Raw genomic sequence first — 27067 nt, 5'->3', positions numbered from 1 at the left:
TATGAGAAATAAGACTCCCTTGCTCTACAATCTGATATGGAGAACCTCTCGATGTGGTGCTGTGTAAATAGCTTTAGTATAAGTGTTAATAAGTGTAAATGTATGGAAATGAGTAGGTCCAGAAATCCCATCTCAAATTCTTTTTCTTCTTCTGGAAGTACCATATCCTCAGTGGACGTGGGCGGTCAATCTGGTCCAGGCCTCACTACTAGCAGCTGCTCTAAATAAATGCACTAGTTGTAAACTACTTGGAATAATGATCTGTAACAATTTCAAGTGGAACATACAATGGGAAGAGTCAAGGTGCTAGGTAACAAAAATTCTTGGGTTCCTATATAGGAATTTAAGAGTCTTCAGTCCACAAGCTATAATGTCAGTTTACCTTTGCATGGTTCGGCCCATACTGAAGAACTGTCTACCTGCTTGGCATTCCTCAACAGCAGAGAACAAGAACAAGCTGCAGAGAGCACGGCTTCATGCCGAAAGGCTAATTAATTGTCACCACTCCTCCCAAAAACCCTTATTTAGGGCCATCTTCTACAGACTTTCCTCGTAGAACCTTTTATGCTTAGAAGTTCTTCTACCCATATTTGGAGCCTGTTGTTGATGGTTTTGGCAATGTAAAAAAAGCAAGAAAACAGCATCAAAATCTGTTTGGTGGTTCCTGAGATTAGCCTCACAAACAAACAGTCATCTACCAGGAACTTCATGGTTTCATAGATGTATGTGTTTTAAATTGAGAACCAAAAAGGTATCAAAATAATCCAGAGTACATGAAAAAAAAGAAACCAACTAAAAATCTATAAAAAATATAATTTTATCACCCATTAGTCTATAAAAAAAATAATATTAAAACAAGAGATTTCCAACACTTTCTAATGTGTAATATTTTGATGGGACTAAACATTAATAGAGACATATTTGAGTCTTTCTGTAGGACGTTCCTCTAAAGTAATATTTCTTATGCATTAATGAAATGTCTAGCCTAAGTTGCAATTTCCATTTCTCTTAAGTTAAATACTGAGTTTTGTAAAATCCTGTGAACATCTTAAAAGACAAGCAGACAAGAACGCACATGGACCTAATTTTGATTTTCATTTGCCTAAACCGAGATAAAATGAAATTAGGTACAGAACTTCAAACTGCAGACAAAAAGACAAGTTTCCATTTGTAGACAATGGACACTGTGTTTTGAAAGGACTTTGAATTTCAATTTTTAGGTATTAAAATAAATGGCAAAATACTGTAGTTTGAGGGACTATGGGATCTACTGGAACAATGTGTGAAATAGTGGGAAACATAATCTAGAATAGCCTTCAGAGGACATTGTTAAGTCATATATATCACTTAAAGTAATTAATACCATATATAATAATAATTTCTTAAAAAGGATTTTTCCAAGAATGCATATAAATTGATCTTCTTCTTCCCAGACTTTTTCAACTACTTAGGGTCGGTACTCTTTATTGATTAAGCCAAGTTTTACAGCCAGATGCCTTTGCTGATGCCAACCTTATGTGGAGAAACGCGTTCATTATTGTGTGTTTCTGTGTTGGTTAGGGTTACGCAGTTGTGAGCTTGCATTTGGGAGTTAGTGGGTTCGAAACGCACTGTCGGCAGCCCTGAAGATGGTTTTCTGTCATTTCCAATTTTCACACCAGGCAAATGCTGGGACTGTATCTTAATTAAGGCCATGGCCGCTTCCTTCCCACTCCTAACACTTTCCTATCCCATCATCACCATAAGACCTATCTGTGTCGGTGCGACGTAAAACAAATTATAATTGTAAATGAAGATATATATTAAGACCAACACAAACACCCAGCCTCTGAGTTAAAGGAGTTAAGTAGATGCAATTAAAATTCCTAGTTGGCCGGAATTTAACCTGGGACCCTCTGAACTGAAATTCACTATGCTGATCATTCAGCTAAGGAGATGGACAATGCATAGGCATTAGTAGTTCATGGTTTTTGGAAGGCTTTACAGAATATATGTCTAGAGGACGAAGTGTTCATATGGTGGTGTGTATTATTTCCCCACTTGCTCACCATCCTTTTTACACTCCTGTTATACTTTCTTCCTCTTGTTTCTTTGGTATTCTGCATTTTTTCTTTTTTTGCAGCAGTCATATATTCATCATCATGGGATGAGCGAGCTCTCACCACCGTCTTTCTCTCTCCATGATCACTCTCCAGTCCTTTCTTCTACTCTCTACGTCTATCTTCTGTTGTTCCAGCCACAGTTTCCTTCGTCGCCCAGCAGGACTCCTTCTGCTGACTATCTGTTCCTTATATACATGTGGTGTTTGAGTGCTTGGCGTTCTTTTTACATGCCCAAACTATTTAAGTCTTGCAGACTTTCTTCCAGAGGGTGCTCCATTCTCAAAGATAATCAGACATCTTCATTTCTCATATGATCTTGCCATGTTTTTTATGTGGCATTCCTGCGAAATTTCATTTCAGAGGCCTGCAGCATGCAGGTTTCGAGGCCATTCATGAGTATGGGAATAAGACACAATTTATACACAAAAACACTTGATTTGTAGACCTTCTTGTCTCAGAGCAATGGACGTATGAGGTAATAAAATTTAGATCCATTTGCCATGCTATTAAGTACTTCCTGCCATGCTCCACCCTTATTTGAAACCACATTCCCAACGTACTTGAATACTTGTACTGATGTAATGTATTGTCCATCGAGTTATATTTGGTAACCATTATTATTTTTATGGAAGCAGTTTTTGTTTTGCTCACTTTCACCTTAAAATCATTGAACTTGAGCTGGTCTTGTACCTCTTTTTCTATCTACCCTCAAATAGCAACATCATCAGTGAACTCCAAGGCATATAACTCTCCAGTTAGTTCTTTCTTCGAGTTGTCTCAGACAATTCTGAATGGCCATTACCACTTCTGATGCAACTGTAGCGCTGATTGTATAAAAGTTTGATCTTGCCGATAAGGTATTCTGGTATGGCTATTTTTTTACGCTTTCTCAGATGACATCTCTTGGAACGAATGTCATGAGCCTTTTCCAAGTAGGGCATATGACCTTAGATGTTAGGCCCCTTTAAACAACAAACATCATAATTTTCAAGTCTAAGACTACAGATAGGTCTTTTCCCTCTTCTCAGTACTTCTCCATAAGCATTCGCAAAGTAAAGATCAGATTTGTAATGTTCCTGTGAGGTCTAAATCCATGTTGTTCTTTCTCTAAGATAGGTTCTAATAGTGTTCGGAGTCTAGCTGCGATAATCTTTTCCATAATCTGTAATCCATGGTACAGAAGTGTAATACCTCTGTAGTTCTCACACTTTCAACAGCTTTCTTTCTTTCTTTCTTTCTTTCTTTCTTTCTTTCTTTCATAAATATAGGAATAATTTTTCCCTTGGACCAATCTTCAGGCACCCGATTCTCATGCCATACTACTCTTAGAATTCAGTACATACATTGGATGCCAGATGGTCCTGCTACTTTTATCAAATCAGATGTTACTTCAACCATCCCAGCTGATTTACCACTCTTCATCTGGTCTAGTGCTCTTTCTGCGTCATTCCAGGTAATCGGTACATCATCTCCAGTTATTCCTGACCATTCACCAGATTCTGAGTTTGCAGATCCATTTAAAAGATTATCAGAATTATCAGACATTCCTGATGTCTTGCACATCCCTGGCTATTTGTCTATCAGCAGTTTCTATAGCTCTAGTATCTTCCTTATCCTATCACCTCGTTGAGGCTGCTCTTCTTCAGGGTGTGGTGACCCTGCTCATGCGAGTCCCAGATCACACTGACCTGGTGTGTAGCATCTGGTAAGGGTCCCAGCTCAGGTTTACAAGTTACAACGGCATCTGCAGTGGACAAGATGAACTTGGAGATGACAGAGGAGGCAGCCCAGTACTCGGGGATTAATATGAGTACAATAAATTAACCTGCTGCCTTGTAGATGAAGTAGGGGACTACTGATGGCTAAAGGAGTTCACCCCAACAGGAAGTTTCTTGTCTTTGGTAGACCTAGCAAGTCAGCAGAAGAGGAAGATAAATCAGATTGCTTTCAACACAAAAACAAGCCTCAGAAAGGATAGGAAAAGAGTGACAGACTACGACCAGTACTTTGGATACCTTTAGAATTAATGATGGCTCTCTAGGGCATTGTATTAGAAAACACCTTAAAATGATGTAAGGGAACTAATTTAAGAATTGGCACATGGAATATTTCACCCTGACCAATAAGCTCAATGAAATCACTGACATGGTGAACCGCAGGCATGTACAAGATCTTAGGCCTGAGTGAAACAAAATGAAAGGGTTGCAATACAAAAGCATTAGGTAATGATATAAACTTTGTTGCAATGGAAATAAGACAACAGCAAGGAATGGTGTGAGGATAATCCTAAACCAGTTGACTACATTTCTGATATCACCTATATTAATGAAAGAATAATTAAAGTTAAGGTTTCTTTGAATGAAGAATACCTTACAGTTGTTCAGGTCTACACTCTCCAACAAGGTTGTAGTAAAAAAGAAAAGATAAATTTCCCCCTGCAGCTGGATGACAGTGGATGAGGAGAATCTAATAATAGCTGAATGTAATTCCAAGTTAGGAACAGCAAGAACAGGATACAAGGAAACCATGGGACTATTCAGATATAGGAGAAGTATTGAAATACTGCTAGAGAACTTTTACTTGACCTGTACTCTAGAAGCACACTCTTTGTCAAAAACACATGGTTCCAGGAAAAAAAAAAAAAAGTCGTACGATGACAAGATACAACTGGGATGGTAATTCAAAATCTCTTACAGATTATTTTGTTATGGATATAGCTGAATTGTGAGACATCAAAGTCTTTCCAAGAGAATGTCCTGACCAAGCAAGCTGGCTGAGCGGTTAGGGGCGCGCAGCTATGAGCTCGCATTCAGGAGATAGTGTTTTCGAACCTCACTGTTGGCAGCCCTGAAGATAGTTTTCTGTGGTTTCCCATTTTCACACCTGACAGATGTTGGGGGTGTACATTAATTTAGGCCAAGGCCGCTTCCTACCCACTCCTAGCCCTTTCCTATCCCATCGTCGCCGTGAGACCTATTTGTGTGGGTGCAACGTAAAAGCCAATTGTGAACAAAACCAGAATGTCTTGAAAGTGATCATGGACTTCTTGTGGCTGATCTCACTGGATTTAAAGTAACAATTGTCAATCAGGAGAAGGAAACCTAGGAGTAATGACTGGAAACTGAAGAAATGGACTAACAAGCAATAGTTTCAAGAGAAGATAAAAAATTCTGAACCAAAAAGTGGTAATGAAGGATGGAAAATCCTGAAGAACACTTTAGTAAACAGTGCTGTGGAACTCTGAAATCTTCATTGTGGAACAACCAAGTAAAGGAGGCTATAAAGAAGAAAAATGCAGCCAGGAGAGACAGGGATAGAGCAAAACTCAGAAGTGACTTAGTACCTGAAGACACAATGAAGAAACTTGAACAAGAGTAGTCAGAAAATTAGAGGCCAGAAGAATTGTTTGCGAGGAAAAGGAAAGATACTGGAATGAATTTGCATAGAAACTGGAGGGAGACTCTAAAAAGTTTTATACTATCAATTCTTATTGTCAATTTCATTATGAGATTATTCACTTTCTTTCAGAACTCTTTCTGGTTCTGTGTGTTGTAGTCTGAATTCACTCTTTTGTAATATGTTTTCAAGAGACCAAGCAAACTACCTTGTAGTTTTACACTACTGTTGGTTGAGATCATAGCCACATAACCCAGTTTTATGTGGAATCCAGGACCGCAGAGACATGGCTTTTCATTTAAAAAATCCCACCTGCATTGGCTGGGATTTCAGCTACAGCCAGCTTGGTTGAAAGCCTGTGACCGTGCCATTCAGCTATCATGTCTCTATTAAGTTCTTCTCCCCTCCTTATTCTCTGCATCGTTCAGTTCCTCTGGAAAATATTTTTTTCTGGTCCTTGTACTTTCTTTATTTCATTAACAATTCTTTTACATGTCAAACACTACTGGTATGTCGAATACCATAGCGGTAATTCCTATGCAGATTTGTACATTGGGTAGCTCAGGTAGTAGAGCACTGGCCTTCTGACCTCAAGGTGACTGGTTTGATTTTGGCTCAGTTTGGTGTATTATTTGTGTTACTTTTTAACTATCTAAATTGTTTTTGAGTATAAAATTCATTTTAGAATTTTTTAAATGTTTTCATTTTCAGGGACTCAAATACACCAGCCTTATGTCAGTAGATTTAACAATACATTGAACATCTCCAGTGGGACAAAATTCTGGCATCTTGCCTGTTTCCAAAAACTGTAAAAGTAGTTGGTGGGATGTAAAACCAATAACAATGATTGTATATGCTACATATCTATCCCAGTTCAGGTTTCTCTCAAATTTATTTTCCTACTGTTTCTACTATTCTTAGATCTTCATTCATTGTTTCCACTGACATAGCTATTTTTGTGTTACTTAGTACAAGTAATCTTTTCCTCTCTAATCCATATCTCTGTGTGTGATTTCAGTATTTGACTGTGAAGGACGCTAAATAAACCAATCAAAGACTAGTTGACAAGGAGGACCTGGTTTGTATTACTGGAAGGTACCTTATTTTCAGTTTAGATGTAATATTGAGGGCATAAGCTCAAACCACTTGGTAAATTACTTTGCCACTCATTTAAGAAGTAATCTTGATCACTTGTTAAAATACTTTCCCTCTCTTATAAGAAATAATTTTGGTTTGAAGTTTTGAATTTTAAGTGTGTGTTAGTGTTTTTGTTCAGTAGGGTATATCAGGTTAATGATTCCATATACCATATTCTTTCATTCGTTTCCTTTGAACATTGAAATGCAATGCTTTCCACTGGCAAGAGACATATGCGTCTTTTAAGTAATAGTTGTAATGTTGAGTATTGTAAATTCATCTTTGGGAATTAATTGAACTGGAGTCTTAATGGAAATATATATTTTTTTTTGCTACTCGTTTTACGTCGCACCGACACAGATAGGTCTTATTGCGACGATCGGACAGGAAGGGGCTAGGATTTGGAAGGAAGTGGCCGTGGCCTTAGTTAAGGTACAGCCCCAGTATTTGTCTGGTGTGAAAATGGGAAACCACGGAAAACCATTTTCAGGGCTGCCGACAGTGGGGTTCGAACTCACTATCTCCCAAATACTGGATTCTGGCTGCACTTACGCGACTGCAGCTATCCAGCTCGGTAAAAAAAACCCCTATATTTTAAGTAATGCAAAGGAATAAGGAAGTGTCAAATCAAGTCATATATAAAGGAACATATATAACATATATAATAAGATAAACACAAATATAGGTCAGTGCGGGAAGAAGACACAATAGAAAGAGGAGACAAACATGAAAAATCAAAAGGACAAGGATAATCTCCACACTTTCATACACTGCTGTCTTCAAATAGATGAGGTCTTCCCCTCAGTTCCAGTTCCATGTCCATTTCTTCTCAACCCATGATGAGCTCATTTCCATTTCTGAGCTTCCTTTCGTGTTTTCACATTTGTCTTTGTCTCCCCTTTCTTTTGCTCCCTCTTTCCATGCTGACTTCCTTTACATCTCTCTCTGTGTGATCTTTCTTAGACACTTGTTTGTTCCTTTCCATTACTTATGTTCAACCGTTGGCATTTTTTACTCCTTCTGTCCTTTGTTTCCAATCTCTTACCACCTATATTCATGTTATATATCTTCTCTTTTCCTGTGCTTATCTAGCTTTCTCCTTATCCCATACTTTTCACATCACAACTATAGATCTTTCAACATCTGAAGAAGCTGATGTAGAAGAACTGTAATTGACAGGAAAGAGATGCTGCCTGTTTGAAGATGGCAGTCTATGAGGGTGTGGAGATTGTCCTTGTCCTTTTGTGTTTTCACATTGTCCTTGTGTCTTCGTTCTGTTGCATCTCTTCCCACACTGACCTATTGTCTTTATCCTGTTGTGTGTTCCTTTCCTTGTTCTTGTCTCTTTATATATGATTTGATTGGGGACTGTATTTTATATGCTATTTGTGCTACAGAATATGAGTTGAAGATAATAAAGGTTGCTGTAATTTTCCAGTGTATTTTATAGTAATGTATGTGGAGAGTGTCCGACTCCATGGCTAAATGGTTAGCGTGCTGGCCTTTGGTCCAGAGGGTCCCGAGTTCGATTCCCGGCCAGGTAGGGGATTTTAACCTTAATTGGTTAATTCCAGTGGCTCGGAGGCTGGATGTGTGTGCCGTCTTCAGCATTAGAATTCATCATAGGTAGGGCCCCATCCTCACAGACTATACTGCATCAGATTGAAAGACCTGCACCAGGCCTCACATGCCATTAAATTAATTAATGTGGAGAGTGGCAGACAATGATAACTTAAGCACATAAGCATACAAACAGTCAAACCCATATATATGTAGCCACCCGATATACCATTACACCCAGTTATCGCCCACAATGAACAGATATTCCTCATGAAAATAGTATTGTAACTACCTCAATGTCGGCATGTGAAAGATCTTGGGCGACACATTTGGTACTTACCTGACAAAATTCATTAAAACTCAGCCATAGACATCCAAGAGAGGGATTTGGTTTTCTCTGCCATGTAGTAGGCATAGAGCAAAACGGAATGTCGGAATTGATGAGCAAGCAACCAGATGGTGTCAAATTAAAATAGTTGCACATGGTAGCTGAGGCCATATTATTATTATTATCATCATCATCATCATCATCATCATCATCATCATCATCTTGATTGATGTAGCTCTAGGGAGTTAAGTTACCTGCTGTGGGATTGAATGGTCTTGCCATTGATTGGAATTTTCTAACAACTTACCACAATGGACTGTTTCTGAGAAAATCTTTTGAACCTGGGACAGAGCAATTTGAGGATAAAGAGCTTGACCGTAGCACATCTTGACCTGTTTTGAACTTCAGTTCTTTTTTTTTTTTTCTGTCTGTCTGTCCTGTTGTGTGTGAAGTTTGTAAGATGAATAAATGAATGCCTTAAAAGTGTGAGAGAAATGTGAGAAGTATGTGCTTATAAAGAACAGTATCCTTCTCGTAGCCAGTGGAACATTACAAACTTTTTTAAGCAGAAGTGTTGGAGACATTTTAAGTGAAAAATGTAAGTGGATGGTTGAAATAGATCTGTCAACCAGAAAACTCAAATGTGCTAAGTGTGAGAAGTTAGAAGAAGCTTTAATTATTTGGATATCCCAAGTTAACACAAAAACAGGAACCAGGACAAATAGAAATTACTAGTGCGACACTTCTCACTGAATCACATGTTGACGGGCAGGGCGTGAATTTTCTCTACCGCCTGTAGCACTGCTGTAGCCATAAAGGCAAGGAGGCGCACATTTTGTTGGCTTAAAGCAGCGGTGTGTTGGTGAACATTCTCCAATCTTTTTGGTAGTATTAAATGCGCGAAATACCTGGTGTTATCTTCCAGCAAGGGCGCCCATACACTGGGGCAAGGTATGGCCACGGCCTCCTCCTTGCTCTCAGGGAAAGACAAAAATCTAATGTAGCCAGTGTTTTCCTTTCAAGAAAATGATTTAAAAGTCAGTATTACGTAGAAGTGGTAGTACCGTCTACCACCAACAGGCAGGGTATACCGTGGGTTATTCTACCGCTGAATAAAAGTCGCCATTTATCTTCCAAAATATTAAAAATACTACGTACCCCCAGGTCTAGCCCCCCCCCCCCCCCTACAAACTGTCATATGGGCGCCCATGTCTTTTAGTGAATTGAAAAATGAAAAGTATCAAGTACCGTATAAGATATTTTCTTATCGCAGAAGTAGGACGTATACTTTGGCATTCGTTTAAAATAACTACTGCACATAAATATGTTTACAACATCGGATTATGAAAAAAAGAGTCAAATGAAAAATATTTCTTTTTTCCACCCAAAGATTCAGTTGAGAATCATGGATCATGTGCTTTTAAACTTGATTTACAGTAATTCAAATGGTAATAAAAGATACGGACAATCGTAGGTTGATAAAGAATATATTGAATGCACTGTGCACCTTGTTTTATATTTTATCAGTTATTGTTTAAGAAACCTTACAGTACATAGTAAAAATTTGCAAGTTGTTGGTTTTTCATTTCAAAAAATTCTTCTTTTCGAATAACTCATTTCTGTAGTAATTATGCTTTACCTCCACCAGTAAGTACTTTCTCCATGTTTTTGACATAAATCATTGGCTTTTCTATTAAATTTCAAGTTTTGTCATTTCCTCCGAGTGTGCTATATCATATTTAAGATGCTGCAGTATGAAAAGAGACCATGTGATGTTTTAACAATAGTTATACTGTAGATAAACCCATATTTTCTCGCATAATCAACACACTTTTTGATGAAAAATGCAGACGAAAAATTTGGGTGCATAAATTATTCAAGGAATTCATATACCTTATACAATCATTATATTTAAAATTTATTTACAGTTAAAATAAAAATAAAAAATACTATACATAAAATTGGTTCAACTCATTTTCGGTTATCTTCATTTGGCGTAAAATTTCTTTTGAACTTTCAACTAGAATACGTCAGGCAAGTTGGACATGTGGGTTTGAAGTAAGGGCACTGGAAAATATTCTTCCCATTATGAGCTGAATGAACTAACTAAAGTACCAATCTCATAAATAATAATGACTTACCGACAAAAAGGAAAAAATAGTCTTACCTTTTATAGACTACAGTACAGTCTTCGGCATCACTAGCGGTACTGCAGGAAGAATTGCTGCTGCTATGACTGCTCACATCTCTCCATAAGAAGTCGTCTTCACGCCCATCTAATATATTCAAGATTCCCGTTTTCTTGAAACTCTTTTCAATCCCCTTCAAAGAATCATGTCCCTAGTGTGCAATATCCATTCAAAGAGGAGTTCCATAAATGGTTTCCGAATCTTGTCTGTTGGAGTAAGTTCATACAGCATACTTTCCCCCATCCAGCACTGATAATTTTGAAATGAAAAACCAACAACTTGCAAATTTTTACTATGTACTGTAAGGTTTCTTAAACAATAACTGATAAAATATAAAACAAGGTGCACAGTGCATTCAATATATTCTTTATCAACCTACGATTGTCCGTATCTTTTATTACCATTTGAATTACTGTAAATCAAGTTTAAAAGCACATGATCCATGATTCTCAACTGAATCTTTGGGTGGAAAAAAGAAATATTTTTCATTTGACTCTTTTTTTCATAATCCGATGTTGTAAACATATTTATGTGCAGTAGTTATTTTAAACGAATGCCAAAGTATACGTCCTACTTCTGCGATAAGAAAATATCTTATACGGTACTTGATACTTTTCATTTTTCAATTCACTAAAAGACATGGGCGCCCATATGACAGTTTGTAGGGGGGGGGGGCTAGACCTGGGGGTACGTAGTATTTTTAATATTTTGGAAGATAAATGGCGACTTTTATTCAGCGGTAGAATAACCCACGGTATACCCTGCCTGTTGGTGGTAGACGGTACTACCACTTCTACGTAATACTGACTTTTAAATCATTTTCTTGAAAGGAAAACACTGGCTACATTAGATTTTTGTCTTTCCCTGAGAGCAAGGAGGAGGCCGTGGCCATACCTTGCCCCAGTGTATGGGCGCCCTTGCTGGAAGATAACACCAGGTATTTCGCGCATTTAATACTACCAAAAAAGATTGGAGAATGTTCACCAACACACCGCTGCTTTAAGCCAACAAAATGTGCGCCTCCTTGCCTTTATGGCTACAGCAGTGCTACAGGCGGTAGAGAAAATTCACGCCCTGCCCGTCAACATGTGATTCAGTGAGAAGTGTCGCACTAGTAATTTCTATTTGTCCTGGTTCCTGTTTTTGTGTTAACTTGGGATATCCAAATAATTAAAGCTTCTTCTAACTTCTCACACTTAGCACATTTGAGTTTTCTGGTTGACAGATCTATTTCAACCATCCACTTACATTTTTCACTTAAAATGTCTCCAACACTTCTGCTTAAAAAAGTTTGTAATGTTCCACTGGCTACGAGAAGGATACTGTTCTTTATAAGCATTCATTTCAAAAAATTCTTCTTTTCGAATAACTCATTTCTGTAGTAATTATGCTTTACCTCCACCAGTAAGTACTTTCTCCATGTTTTTGACATAAATCATTGGCTTTTCTATTAAATTTCAAGTTTTGTCATTTCCTCCGAGTGTGCTATATCATATTTAAGATGCTGCAGTATGAAAAGAGACCATGTGATGTTTTAACAATAGTTATACTGTAGATAAACCCATATTTTCTCGCATAATCAACACACTTTTTGATGAAAAATGCAGACGAAAAATTTGGGTGCATAAATTATTCAAGGAATTCATATACCTTATACAATCATTATATTTAAAATTTATTTACAGTTAAAATAAAAATAAAAAATACTATACATAAAATTGGTTCAACTCATTTTCGGTTATCTTCATTTGGCGTAAAATTTCTTTTGAACTTTCAACTAGAATACGTCAGGCAAGTTGGACATGTGGGTTTGAAGTAAGGGCACTGGAAAATATTCTTCCCATTATGAGCTGAATGAACTAACTAAAGTACCAATCTCATAAATAATAATGACTTACCGACAAAAAGGAAAAAATAGTCTTACCTTTTATAGACTACAGTACAGTCTTCGGCATCACTACCGGTACTGCAGGAAGAATTGCTGCTGCTATGACTGCTCACATCTCTCCATAAGAAGTCGTCTTCACGCCCATCTAATATATTCAAGATTCCCGTTTTCTTGAAACTCTTTTCAATCCCCTTCAAAGAATCATGTCCCTAGTGTGCAATATCCATTCAAAGAGGAGTTCCATAAATGGTTTCCGAATCTTGTCTGTTGGAGTAAGTTCATACAGCATACTTTCCCCCATCCAGCACTGATAATTTTTGCACATTGTCCTTAAATGGTTCATTTATCGAAATGTTCAAGAGTCGAAGTACTAATGGCAGTCCACTAGGAATCACTGCCAAATTGTTTTTCATGGTTTCCAATAATTTCTTTATGTCTTCTGTCAGGTGGCCATGAAAACTGTCCAACACAAGGAGGGCTGGGCATCGAAGGAGAGACCCTGCTTGATTTTCCCAAACCGTTTGTATCCAATCTTGAATGAGTGATGGATACATCCACCCTATTTTTTGGAATATGAATGTGAATTCTTCACAGAAATTTTTCTTTTGGTGTTGTTTTTCATTTCAGAACAATGTAGAGTGCAAGCTATCCATCAGCTGTTACAGCAAGCATTGCAGCTCATCATTGTTTTGTACTTATGGTAATGCATATAGATGTTAATTCCCATAGAAAACCTGAAACACCTGTCCTAAATGAGCAAATTCATAATTCCAATATAATTAGTGTAAATTTTCCAGCTAACTCATTCTTGATTGCTGACATTTCACCCTAATGTGCCAATATGGGCTCGTCATATCATCATCATATCATCTATATCATCTGATTACCTGGCAGACATTAGTTTTTGAAAAAGAGACCATGTTTCTCCTAGTACATTGGCATTGCCTGAGGCTCCAAGTACCCTACATAGAGGCCTCCACTATATGCACTAGTCATATGCTTTGGTAGGTGTGCTTGTTACCAACTGATGAGCCCAAATTGGCACACTGGGGCAAAATGCTGGCAACCAAGAATCATTTAGCTGGAAAATTTAAACCAATTACATTAGAATTGTGGTAGTGCATACTACTGTATAACACTCTACGTCCCTTTCGTATTGATTGTTCAATCTTGTGGCATATCAAAACTGATTCCGGTCTGATCCACATTTCCTATTTAGGAAAGCAAATATTTCTTCAGTTTCCACTTCCAAACGAGGCGATGAAAGTCATAACTTTTTAGTTGAAATCATTCAGCTGTCTTTTGCATAACGATGTTCTTAGTCAAAAAAGAAAATCCATTTCTGTTCATAAAATTAATCATCCACCCTTCACTAACCTTAACCGTTTCTAGGAAAAAGTGTTCTTAGATTGCATTTTAATCTACTTTAAATGAGAGCGCTTTTTCTACAGCAAGTTAACACATTGAAACACAGTTCACATTCTAACAATAATTCAACGCAGTGTGGTAGATCTTAAAATACTAGTCTACATACATTGTCACCGTACACTTATCACATTCATAACGGGATTCACTCCTGTTCTTTGCATCTTCTGGATGGAGGTGCGTTACTTGCTGTTGGTGTTATCTCGACAGGGAAGTGACTCCAATGCTTGCATTGTAACCTCACTAGTGTACTTGCTGCACTGGGCCAGCCTCTGGTTGGGTAATCAGGCAAAACACCACTTTCCAAAATTTGCTCTGCAACATCAACCCTGAACCTGGAAAAGCTAGTGCCCACCCTGAAACTGGAAAAGCTGGGGCCCCGTTTTCCAGAATTCAGCACGTGATGAATGTCGCTAGCATTTTGCATTGCCATGTTGAGCACATAGAAATATATTTTCATGTACCCTTTGACATGTCGTCTCATTACGGCGTATGATGCAAGGCGTTAGTCATGTGAATCAACACTCCCCATTCCAGAAATATAGCCCATAACCATGTTTGGTTTCAGGACAAGTTTGCCCCTTTTATTTCTATTCTCTACAAAATCTGGTCTTTGATGCTCTGTTGAGAGAAGATGTACAATTCTTTTTATCCACCCATCTTGTGGTCATAATACCATTTGCTAAGGCAAAAGTCACTTCTCATTTCCTAAGATTAGTTGCTGCAAAATGGGATAGCATGGATTTCCTGTTTGGCCATACAGTTCCAACAACATTGGTATTTCTTAGTACCAAGTCCCGAAGGGAGTAGGTGAACTATACCATTTGTCCGTACAAACAGTCCTCCATGACCCTAGCAATTCATCACATAGTTCAAGAACAATTGCCGTGCTACACCGTAGTCTTCTGGCATCACCTGTCCCATCCACACACCGAGGTTTCTTATCAACATATATACAAAACTTCCAGCAACTAGTGTCAGAGCAGCAAACTTTATAGAATTTTGTTCCAAAACGTGCTCTTTTTGAAGACTTGAACTGCATTAAAACCAAGCGCCCCTTGAACTTTATCGGACTTCCATCAATACTTATTCTTTTTCTGGGTACATACACCTTCTGTGGTAATTGCTTTCATTGATTTAGAGAAAGCCTTTGATAATGTAAATTGGAATGTACTGTTTGAAACCCTAAGAAAGCTGAAAATAGACTACAGGGACAGAAGAATACTCCATCAACTTTTCAAGAACCAGACAGCATTAATTGGCAAGGAAAGAGTGGAAGCAAGAATTGGGGGGTAAGACAGGGATGTGAACTATTGCCACTTTTATTTAACACCTACATTGAAGAAGCCATTAAAGAATTTTTAGTTATGAATAGTCATGGTATAAAAGTTAATGGCAAACTGTTGAGCACCATATGTTTTGCAGATGATATAGCCCTGATAGCTGAGAATGAGAGTAGAATTGAAAAGGCACTGAATCACATCAATGAATTACTACAAGACAGGTGCGGTAATGAGAATAAACTGAACGAAAACCAAGGTAATGGTATGCACTAGGGAGGGTGACCAAAGTGTCAATGTGCTAATGGATGGAGAGAAATTAGTCCAAGTAAAGGAATTTAAATATCTGGGGAGCCTGATCACATCTAATGGAAAATGTGCGAGGGAAGTAAATGCTCGAATTGCACAGGCGAAAAAAGCCTTCTCAAAAAAGAAGTCGCTACTAAAATCCAAGAATGTTAACTTAGAGTTGCCAGAAGCACTTCGTGAAAAGTTTTATATGGAGTATTGTAAGCTATGGCTCTGAAACATGAACCCTGCAAAAAGCAAATGTTTTGAAACTCAGGACCTTTGAGATGTGGTGTTGGAGACGAATACTAAAGATACCTTGGACTGATAAAGTCACAAACGAGAATGTTCTCAAAAGAGTAAGTGAGAAACGCACCTTGGTTGAATCCTTGAACAAAAGAAAGAGTAGCTTTGTTGGCCATTTGATTAGTCATTCTGACTGCTGCACACCCTTATTGAAGGGAAGCTGGAAGGAATGAGGAGTAAAGGAAGACCAAGAACTGAATTTATAGATGGCATTAAAAGCAAATACACCTATTGCCACTTGAAGCTATTGGCTAAAGAAAGAAGACGTTTGGAAGACATGCATGTCACCCACCAACCTGACGGCTGAGGAGGAGGAGCAGAAGAAGAAGAAGAAGATACACGTTCTGAAACTTGTCCAAGAGTAGCTGCTAAACAGGCCTAACTTTGCAAAGCTTATCACATTGAGTTTCCGCAGAAGCAGGGGAAAAATCCAAATATATAACCCTTCTCTTGGTCCAGTATTCTTGAACCTATGACTTGTTAGTTCGAGACATCAAAATGCATTAAGAAAAATGAGCCTTTAGTTCATCTTTTGTGACAGGAAACCAGTTATCATAACTTTTCTTTTTTATAGGGTTACTTTCAGTTTTGAGATAACATTTTGCTGCATTCACGTTAGTTTCATTCTTGACATGTTCCCAATATTCTTCAGTCAAAAGCTCACCTAGCACTTCAGCCTTCCCCGGATTCTCACCTAATCTTCTTGCTGCTACAGTGTTCAGTTCTCCATCTGTATTACACTGCATATTATTTGGTACATTGCTTGTTTGTGTCCACTTCCAGTCTTCTAGGTTATGCACATGCCCACCTACATCCAATTCTTCATTTTCTTCAATAATGTCATCTAATTCTTCAGAACTACTAATGCCAACATCACTCAAATGTAATTCGTTATTACTTTCATTAGAAAAACCATACTGACATCGCTTTCCTCCATAAAACATAATATTCTAGCTTCATCCGACTCGGCCATGATGTTGACTTTGCCTTCACCAGAACTTGACTTTACGTGGCAATTGTCTTGATCAGGTTTCTATTGATATTTGTAACCTCTTTGATGGTGAAATATGTAGCTGAAGGGCAGAGACGGCTGAAATACGATTACCAACATCTCTTTGACATGTTGGGATTGCAAAGAAATGTCAATATGTATCCATGGAAACCTCAACAAAGCAATAAAGAGGGAGGACAGAAATTTCCGTCATTGCATTTATGCAAACGTGTGGACTGTGACGGAAATTTCAGTCATTGCAAGGCAATGGGTTAAAATCAAAGACTCTCATCCCATGTGCTGCAGTTAGTTCTCGTCCTTTTTTAAAATACAGCATTTATTGGCAAACAGCATATCCATTGTTGTGTTACAAAATCACATTTTTCTGCAGATCCTTCTCTGCTTGTGGAAACTTGCCACTTATTGGGCAAGACTTGTTGGTCATTTGAAGTGTGGTTTTCTGTTTCTGCCAGAGCGCACGTTGCACTTGTGCACTGAATACTTGCAGGCTGCTGCCCTATTCTCTAGTGTTTTGACGTAACCAATCACAGCGAGTTTATATGATGCAGTATTACTTCAATACTTACTTGTGCATTGTGGATTAATAAACAATTCTGAGATCACAGAGCACGTGTATACCTGAAACCCTCATAAAATATGTTTGTACCAGACTGGAATAGAGCGTCACTAATTAGGTTTACACTGATTCACTCACCGAACTAGTGCAGTGGTATTTCCTAATGGGTGATAACAAGAAATTTTGCGGTTTGGAATGCTAGGTTTCGTGATATCATTATTTCAAAGTGCATCCAGAACTGCACGATGAATTATTGAACAGTTCTTTTTCCCCACTTTGAAACAAAAAATTTCTTTAGTGCTTAAATTATGCAGGGGCATTAATTATGCAAGAAAGTATGGTAAATACAAGTTACAGAATTCTGCTATTTTTTGGTATAGTTTTCCATTACAGTTGTTGGTAAATTATGCTCAAGCAAATTATGATTTCATCTTTTCTTTGTTTAATCCCATGCTTTTGCTGGGATTTTAAATACTGAATAGAAAAGGTTTTGTTCTGTTCAGCCACATTGAAACAGATTGTCCAATTATCTTGAGAAAGTAATATTAAAAATAAAAAATAAAAGTTATAGATTCTATGAAAATTACTATATTGAAGATACACTTTAACAATAATGTATTTATACGATATTCTGTGGAAAATAATATTGTAAAATATCAGGAACAACTGATATAATTTTTTCATTCAATAAAACATCTTTGTAGTTTGCTTAGAGAGTTTTTTAGTTCATTGAAAATTCACTCACTAAATTCCACTTAAAATATTTTTAGAAAAGAACATTTACAATTCATCTAGAGAATAACTTGCAAAGATGAAGTTGGTATAAACACGAATATGGTTATGGAAAACGGTGTGGAAAATTATGTACAATAATTTTTGCAATCTTCAAAAGTTGTATTTATAAGCATAATATTATGATGTTTTGCCTGTTTATATGTAGCTGGGAGGCAGTACAGCAGAGTTGCTGAACAAGTGTCCATCTGGCAGTCATGAATTACCGTAAGTTCTCTGGGAATGCTCTGTCACTGAAATCACATGTATTGAACATAAACACTGTTGTTATGCCTCTAGTGTAGTGCATCCACTCAAATGCATAAGAATTCGTCTATAGTGGTGATGATGATGATGATGATGATGATGGTGCCGTGTAGCCTCCGGAAAGATCCGGTGTAAGTTTTTCTAGTTGATGTCCATGGATGACCTGCACATCTGAATGTGTGGATGATGATAAGGTATAGAAAAGGTGAGACATGGTGTCGGCAGATAGCCTACTTCTGTCGAAAAACACCTGTGCGTAACATCCCTATCCGATGGACGAATCACTGTCAACAGTGTCATATGTCCTCACTCCATATCAATGCAGAGAGGTCTGTAATGGAACCCAGGCTTTTGGCATGCAATGTAGTGATTAGAAATTGTATACCACCATCTCTCCTACCCTGCTGGCCAACATGCTAGTGGTGATTTTTTCTCTTCTGCCAATGGGACTCGAACCAGCTAACAATGGCGTCAGACCTGGTAGACTTGATGCCTTAATGATCGTGTTCACCAGGCAGGCTTACACTTATACTGAATCTATATTTCTGCATTCAGTTCTTTAAACTCCAAGTGGGTATGATTGACAGCTGTCAGCAGCTAAAATTAAATGTGTAATAATAATAATAATGTAATTGGCTTTACGTCCCACTAACTACTTTTATGGTTTTCTGAGACACCGAAGTGCCTGAGCATAGATGACGATATAACTTATATCACACAAGTTATTCTTGCTGCTGCTGAGTAGTCCATTCCAATCTTTTCAGGGACTCCTCGATGAAAACTCGTTTCTTGGTGGAACGAAGGAATTGCTGAAGCCATAAAAGAACGGCATCATGCTAATAAATGGTATCATAGGCAGCCTACTCTGGCCAATCTGGTAACATTTAAAAAATCTCCGTGCTAAGGCGCGAGTTCTTATTCGATACAGAAAGAAAACTTCCTGGGAAAGGTATATGTCGTACTTGACGTCTCAAGTGTGGACTAAACTTTGACGTATTATACCGTATCCTGTCTTAATTTCGGCCTAGCTCAGGATGGAAGTGCATGGTGCATCCGGATGTGGGCAATAAGCTCTCTAATTACTAAAATATACTAAAGTATATGGACAGGTATATGTGCATATAAATCTAGTGAATGAAAATGCAGGTAATCAGGTAAAATAGATTTATTAAACTAAAAACATGAATTAAAATCATACTAAATAATATAAAAAATATCAAACAAAACGAAGAACTGACCATTTTGTTGGTCAAAGAAAGTGACTACGCACATTTACATGAATTAACATTATTAACAAACGTTTACAAATAAGAAAATGGGTAACGAACCTGAAAAATGAAAAAAAACAAAAAACAAAAAAAACATGTTTACATGGGATATGTTTGAATTACATTTTAATTCTTTATGTTGACTGCCTCATTAAGTCCCTAGTTCTTTGCCCAAAGGCTCGATATAAAACCATTCATGAAATCCGATACACTAGTAATTGAAATAATTTACATATGTACATTTCGATCACTCGGACACATATATATATAACACTTGTTCAGGACTGTGTCTAAATTACCTATCCAAAATAACACAGATTCTAATCATATGGGTCCATACCCACGAGCAATGGATAAGGACAGAACCTTACTCCCCCAAGTTTAGCCATCGGGCTAAGTCTCCCCATTAATCAATGAAAGACAACATCGCAACACAGAAATAAATACACTGGACACAGCAATAAACAGCTCAAGATAAAAGATCTATATAAATCACACCTGCAAAATAAAACACACACATGATATACACTGAAGTTGATAGAGGCGTCGGGTCTCGATCCCAACATATCCAAACTCGGAAGATTGCATGTCTCACATAGACACAACATTTCAGTATAACCTGACACGACAGGGGAAATCAGCTGGTTAGCAACAAGCATCTAAATAATTGGGCTCTGTGGACTGGCATTTCACACAAGTAATAGTATCCTTTGTAAACCTTTCACTCTCTGCGCTCAGCCCTCAGCCTACAGCTGACTCGAGAGATCCTTACTACCTGGGAGAGCAATTATCACATCAGGGCCTGGCCGACATTCTTAGTGCTACATAATGGCACAAAATTCTCACGGAAAAAATATAGCTCACAGCCTTGCACATTCTCTCGCATAAAACAGGTTGGGGGTTCGAGCCCCACTGTCGGCAGCCCTGAAGATGGTTTTCCGTTGTTTCCCATTTTCACACCCGGCGAATGCTGGGGCTGTACCTAATTAAGGCCACGGCCGTTTCCTTTCCACTCCTAGCTCCTTTCTGTCCTATCATCGCCATAAGACCTATCTGTGTCGGTGCGACGTGAAACAACTAGCAAAAAAAAAAAAAAAAAGAAGTTGGTTTATCAATTCATATAATCATAGTTCCAAATATAAAATGTCGGAGATACTAGTTTGTATTGGTCCAAGTTCTATTCGCCATTGCTTCAGTCGAACACAATTGAGGACAAATATCATTCCTTTTGGCCAATCTTTCATCCAAGGGTTTCTTCCAATGGTCTGTATAAGGTAGAACGAGCTTGAATCTCAAATCTTCAATTAAGAAAGGTTCCTTTGCAAGTTCATAAACCAGTCTTGATCTAGTAAATCTGGACACACAGAGGGTTGTCTTTAAGAATCGGGCTTTGATTTTTTCTAGTGTGTGTAGGTCATTCTTTGTTAGCTTATCCCAAATGATTTCCAGTCCATATGTTAAAATGGGGATTATTTTTGCGTCAAACAAGGTCATGGCCGTCTTAAGAGATAATGCATTTAAATTGAAGCCGTGCGCCGAGTAGGGGTCTATCCACCAAAAACTGTATTATTAATAAATTGCGAAAAACGTAGTTCAACCAAATTTAGGTAAAAATTGTGCTATTATGTGCAGATTGATAACTAGTATGTTGATTGAGACAATTAGACAGTCCACCAACTACGTTCAAAAGAAATTATTTATAACAAAAGGAAAAAATGTGGAAGAGGGATCTAAGTGGCACACTTATTTTTACCCAAACAAGTACTGTTTATTGAGAACCAACCGATAGTTGCTCATACGGGCTGATTTAGATGTCATAGCGGATAGATACTCCAACATGGGCTATTTTATGTACAAAAATCATTTTATTTCTCCTCCTTTCATAAAAATAGGTCACATTATATCAAAAACATTTTCCATGTTCATGGTTGCATAAGTTTATTTAGAGCTAAAAAGAACAAAAACACAAAGAATAATAGAAAAAAATAAAATAAAACAAAGAATATAATGCCCAAAGAGGGGGTAAAATAGCAATCACTAAATCATTAGACACAGTTCACATTTACAAAGACAAAATACCTTCATAGTAACTTCTATGTTCTGGCAAGATATACTGCAGCATGTCAGTGAAGTCTTTTTTCTTTTCCTCTCTGAGGGGAAAGGGCATGTGATGCGCCGTAGGTAGTTCCTCTGGTATAATTAGGGCTTTCGTGATCGCATTCCTTTTTTTCTGTGAAACTAAGTGGTGTGAATTCCACGGCTCGAACACATTGTGAGTTTTACGCACACGTATGGAATTACAGTCATCTGCACTTAACTGAAGCCACATTCCTGTAGTGATTTTGAGGTGTGGATCTCTCTTTATCCCTTTTTCAATGTGTCCAAAATAAAATTCGTCTCTGCTCATCACTGTCACTTCAAAGGGATTTGATGGTCTCGCAGTGGCAAATATTTCCAATAGTTGAGTTGGAATTTGCACTGAACTCAAACATAGTTTCCATTCCAAGAGGGCAAAGTCCCTGTCACACGGTAGAAATGAATGTCCCGATACAAGAAACTTTTGTTCAGCTGTAGTAAAATACCCCAGTCAAATTAAGTAGAGCAGTGGAGACACAATCCGCCAGTTGTTGTTCTGTCCAACACATCTGTCGGACCAAAGGATTAATTTCCTTTCGGTATGAGGGGTAAGAATGGAGAAGCGAGACCTCTCATATTTTAAGAGGCAGGATGCAACTTCGTTGGAACCTCTTTTTCCAATAGACTCATTCCATACGAACATATTCGCTCCACCTGTACCTGCATTACGGACAGCCATGTTGTAGCACGAATGCTGGCGTTGATAGAACATTGAACTGTGAGTGAGTTTAGGTGAAAATATAACTTGTTGCAGGTCAATGCACAGTACAATGGTGTTCAAATTTTCCTTTGCACAAATTGTGTCATTTGCTAATGCTGTGTAGCCTTTCTCAGCCTTCCTATGATGGAGCTCACTCTCTTTGTATATCTTATCTGTCTCCTTGGGTGTCTCAGCGGCAAGCTGTTTTACATACAGCTTATCACAGTACTTGCAAGTGTCCGATCTCGGCTGACCGAACTTGAGCTGAAAATTGTTGTGGAATACATTTCAGTAGAGCCAAAATTTTACCTTAGAGTCACTTTGTTTTTCTAAAAATAGTCAGTACATTCAGTACATTGCTTTCAATGAAAGGTTTGGGCTGAGATATTCAGAGTTCCCAATATTCTTCCTGCGGGAATAATGGTTTTCATACATTGGAAACGAGGCAATATGCTCCTGTATAAGTTGCTTATCGTTGTCTAATATTCGGTGTGGCCGATTTTTATGTAATCCCTGTCCATCGTTTGGGCTGCATATTCCACTTTTCATTTTCTTGTGTAAGTTTTGTACACGTTTATGACTAACAGCATAAACGTCACAAAATGTTTTCTGGCACACACGTAAACGCTTTCCATTTACAGAAATTGTATACATGTAGGTGGCACTTCGTCTGGATTTGTCAGCATCTGCCCCTGTTCTTCGTTGAACTGGAACAAGTGACATGCATGCAATAAGGATTGCCAATTGCTGATCATAGCTCCCGGCATACTACTCTTTAAAGAGATCATCCTTCAGTGCAAGGGTGAGTGTATCACATCCTTCATACCGGCATTTACATATTTTATTCTGTAACAATAAAACAGGAAAAATGTTTTAGTTTCGAAATACGCGCTGTAAGAGCCATCTGTATGCTATTATGTTTCTTAAGTAATGGAAAAAGTAACTGAAATATATTGGCTGTTACATATAAACATACGCATGGAAATAAGTAGGCTATAATGAATAGAGGAATTTACGCTTAATAATGTGTCGTCTTGTTCTACATAACCCTAACGCCATGGCACTACAGCCCTGAAGGGCCTTGGTTTACCAAGTGAGCGTTGCTCGTCCCGAAGACCTGCAGATTACGACGTGTCATGTGGTCAGCACAATGAATCCTCTCAGCTGTTATTCTTGGCTTTATAGACTGGGGTCTCTATCTCACCCTCAGATAGATCCTCAATTCTAATCACGTAGGCTAAGTGGACCTCGAACCAGCCCTCAGATCCAGGCAAAAAATTCTTGACCTGACCCGGAATCAAACCTGGGGCCTCCGGGTACGAGTTAGGCACGCTACCCCTACACCACGGGGCCGGCCCTGTTTTAAATAGTCATAGAGAAATAATGCCTTGGTTAACAATATTCTATCTCTACTTTCCAATAAGCATACACGAAACTCTTTTTAAAATTGGTTGGGATCAGGATTTACAAAGAAATCGGCTATGGCCTGTTCGAAGGGGACTATCCATGCAGTTGCCTGGGAAACACGGTAAACCACGAGCTCGGTAAACAGCGCACTAGTCATTGAGAGCTTGAAAAATCGTACTCGATAGACTAACCAACTCCACTCCATACATATAGATCTCTATTCCATGCAAGCATACTCACCGGTTCTGGTGCTTTCCTCCCTGCAACTGCGGCACCTTTCCTTGAAGTATATGCCAATCCAGCATCCCTTAGATGTTTGCGCTTGATGTCCTTCCATTCATTCACATTACGTTTGCATTTCTTAGTTGAATTTTCATGCTTTAATGCACTTGTCACAAGCAAAAACTATGCTCCGCCATCTTGGACTGGAGTTAGATCCCTTTTTTGGCGCGAGACAGATGTTCTCCACCCCCTAGCACAGCAACAAGTTCCGAATTGTTCCACATGACTACGCCACTATGCAGAAATGTCCATATAGATCCTTATTCTGATGAAATCTTCCTTTTGGAAAAAATGTCGGTTAGATCCCTTTTCGGCGCATCGCTTCAATTCTTGATGTCAAATATTGCTTTCATAGCTGCCGCAGCACGTAGCCTAATATGAAGTCTAAAGGAGTTTACTGTCGTCTGCATCGTCAAGCCCAGATATTTAAAACTGTTTACGTCGTTTAATGCTTCCGCTTTATACGTCACTTTGTCACTTGAGGACGTTCGTCCTCCCTTCCTGAAAATCATGTAGACAGTCTTTTCAATGTTCACTTGCAATTCATTTGTATCTGTCCACTTCTCCAGTGCATCCAGTGGTTTTTGTAGCATCTCCGACATTTTATCAATTCTATGGCAATTTATGGATACCACTATAAACTCTGCAAAACTAGGATCTTTCATGAACCTGATGATAGTTGTGTGTGTGCACTGTGTGATTTGACTTGTCCTCATTACCATGTTGTGGAATGCTCTAAGAGAAATAGGCCTATGCTTAAATGACATGTGATCGCTTTATATACACAAATTGTGTACTCTATTATAATTAATAGTTCCAAATATAACACTACAGCATTCTTCGCCTATCTTTTTGTCATCTGAGCCCTGTGAATATCTATTGGCAATTCTCTAGCCTTACATATGAAAGATCCTCGATTCGACGACCGCTGCATTAATTAATTAATTTACCTGCCACCATATTCAAAGACCCTATTAAACTCTCAACGTTGACAGATCTCCCATTGCGTTTCTTCGCAGCTGAAATTCATGCATCTTGCATAGAAACATACTAACATATGCTGTCTCTAGTCTAATCCGTTTAATATTGCAACGCTGATGGCGTTAAGCTCTTTAGATATTATGAAGAATCTGCCCAAACAACTCTATCTAAAATCAACTCACACAGGAATATAATACTAATATCTAACCTATTCTATCCCTCATTCTCATCTAATTTATATACAACACTTAGCTCAGGGCCTTAACATGCATACTGCCCTGAATGTATTTAATTTTACTTAAAATGAGCAAAGCAAATGCTACTCTGGCTTACATTTAAAGATTAATTTACTTGTTTAAGTATAACCTAACTAGCGCATCAAAGTATTACTTCACATGCTTATAGAACAAAAGGCTTAACTTAGCAGCAACTTCTCCATCAGCGACAACTCACATGATTGCTATGTCATGCGTGCCTAGCCCATGATGACGGTACACAGCACAGGGATGAAGGTCGTCAGCTCGACTCCGGGATACTTTTTTCTTTTTTTTTTTTTTTTGTTATTTGTTTTACGTCGCACCGACACAGATAGGTCTTATGGCGACGATGGGACAGGAAAGGCCTAGGAATTGGAAGGAAGCGGCCGTGGCCTTAATTAAGGTACAGCCCCGGCATTTGCCTGGTGCGAAAATGGGAAACCACGGAAAACCATCTTCAGGGCTGCCGACAGTGGGGCTCGAACCCACTATCTCCCGATTACTGGATACTGGCCGCACTTAAGCGACTGCAGCTATCGAGTTCGGTCCAGGGATACTTCATAGTTGTCATCTGCTTGATGTCGGTCGTATCTGGAACTGTTGAGTTACGTCAAAAACATCTACATCACTGCTTAGCGTATTCATACACATGATTACAACCTTAGTTTTCGGCTACTATTGACTATAGCCTCCGCTCAGAAATGAGTTCCATCTGTGCGGCACTAAATGAAGGGAAACTAGCCCAGTTGTGGTCAGTCCTTGGCAACGGTTATGTTTTAAGTGACTCACACACGTTATTAACACAATTCGTGTACGCGTTAAAAAATTACTTATACTATTTTATGTCGTCACTAGCTCCTGTGAGCTAACTCACGGCAAATATACATTAGCCTAACAAAAGTTTCACAAATAAATATGTCTAGTTGGCTTATGAATTATGTCACGTCGCAGTTGGCATTTCAAAACAGCGGGTTAATAAGACAATGCAACAGTAAGTGCGCCACTGACTGAGACTCAGTGAGCGAATATCAAGTGAGTGTCAAGTGAGAATCAACTGAGAGCGCTTCCTTTCTTGCCGCAGAATTTGTAGCCTCTAGAGGGCACAAGCTTCGAGGAAAAGCACCGTCTAACAAACCTTTATCCTTTGTAAGAGCCAGCCAGATGTCAACAGCCGCTCCTGTAAATACGCACATCTCTCAATCCAGCACAAGTAAATAATATTATAAACTCTTGGCATCCGATAATTATAATCTTAATTATGTGTGGTGTCAGATCTGTGGAATTAGCATAGTAGCGGATTAATTGATTGAAATGCTGATGATTCCAGCCTTGCAAAAGAGAAGTTTGTCAACCTGTGACAATTGTTCTGTAGATCCCCTCATTTAAATCTCACCCCATCCAGGTTACTGCGCTTGGGTAAGCCAATGTCGTAGGGGTCTACATGATTGAAATCGCAGCTTGCGGCTCAATTCCAGATCAGGGAAATAGTTCCTTCCGGAGCAATACGGGGTTCTCACGGCCATCCAGGGCT

At 38.4% G+C, this 27067-nt stretch overlaps 1 protein-coding gene across 5 annotated transcripts in view; it reads left to right on the top strand.

Annotated features, from left to right (window-relative positions):
* The window catches only part of LOC136867948 (protein MEMO1), a 117507-nt gene that overhangs the window by 50908 nt on the left and 39532 nt on the right, over positions 1–27067 (top strand). For 3 of the 5 annotated variants that reach the window (XM_068225036.1, XM_067144743.2, XM_067144741.2), the window contains 2 exons: positions 6517–6593; positions 18408–18466. The gene's annotated coding sequence lies outside the window, so the exon portion shown is untranslated. The remainder of the gene's footprint in view (positions 1–6516; positions 6594–18407; positions 18467–27067) is intronic. The other 2 variants (XM_067144744.2, XM_068225037.1) reach the window with 2 other exon arrangements.

Source organism: Anabrus simplex, chromosome 1, assembly GCF_040414725.1.
Source record: "Anabrus simplex isolate iqAnaSimp1 chromosome 1, ASM4041472v1, whole genome shotgun sequence".
Taxonomy (NCBI): domain Eukaryota; kingdom Metazoa; phylum Arthropoda; class Insecta; order Orthoptera; family Tettigoniidae; genus Anabrus; species Anabrus simplex.
The sequence above is the reverse complement of the archived record's forward strand: the minus strand, read 5'-3'. Positions and strand labels throughout refer to the sequence as shown.